Source organism: Erinaceus europaeus, chromosome 14 (assembly GCF_950295315.1).
Source record: "Erinaceus europaeus chromosome 14, mEriEur2.1, whole genome shotgun sequence".
NCBI classification, from domain to species: domain Eukaryota; kingdom Metazoa; phylum Chordata; class Mammalia; order Eulipotyphla; family Erinaceidae; genus Erinaceus; species Erinaceus europaeus.
The window spans coordinates 22533816-22534638 of NC_080175.1; the positions used below are offsets into that span (position 1 = coordinate 22533816).

Genomic DNA, 823 nt, shown 5'->3' on the forward strand with positions numbered 1-823 from the left:
GAAGTAATTAAACTTTAATGGTGAATTTCTACATAAAACATGGAAGAATATGTCATAGAAATACATGGGCTTTGTTTTCACTGAATTCCCAACCACATGACTCATTTTACCCAATTATCCTCCCCATGAAAGTTTATATTACAGAAATGCAGAAAAGCTGTCTAACTACTAAAGATGCTTTTGCTTTAGCCGTAAAATGATTAAGACCTTCAAGAGTAAGTTTTTTTTTTTTTGGGGGGGGGGGGCTTTCAACGTCGGACAGAACGATGGGACTCAACGGAGGCAGGCCAGAGCCGCTGCTGTCGCCATGACCCACGGTAACTAGCGTGGGCTGGCCAGCCAGAAAAATATGAAAAAGCAGAACTACTGGGTTAAGGGAAAGCACCAAGATGAAGGGTTTTCTACAGACACCAGCAAGCAGAGGAGCTCAGAGATCATGCAGCAGAAGCAGAAAAAGGCAAACGAGAAGAAGGAGGAACCCAAGTAGTTTTGTGGCTTCCTATCCAACCCTCTTGCTCTTCGCCCTTGTGCCTGGAGCCAGTCCTGTCATGCTTGTGTTTCCTCCTGTAGTGCTCACAGGTCCCAGCACCCATGGCATTCCCTTTGCCTTGAGTCTGCAGCTGGCCCCTTTTGTAATTCCTTCCTCTCAGATAGCCTCTCCCCCCACCCCTGGGCCACTCCTGGGGGGTGAGGGGGTTATGGCTTCCCAGTGTTTTTTATTCCTGTGGGCGCTCACCCCAAGTATTAAAAGTAGATTTGTTAAAAAAAAAAAAAAAGAATAAGTTTTTACCCCATGGAGGGCAATAATTTTTACTTTGAGAAT

General features: G+C 45.3%; 1 pseudogene; it reads left to right on the plus strand.

The window, feature by feature from the left end:
• Positions 1-307: 307 nt before the first annotated feature.
• LOC103120025 (small EDRK-rich factor 2-like) lies at positions 308-487 on the plus strand (annotated as a pseudogene).
• Positions 488-823: the final 336 nt, after the last annotated feature.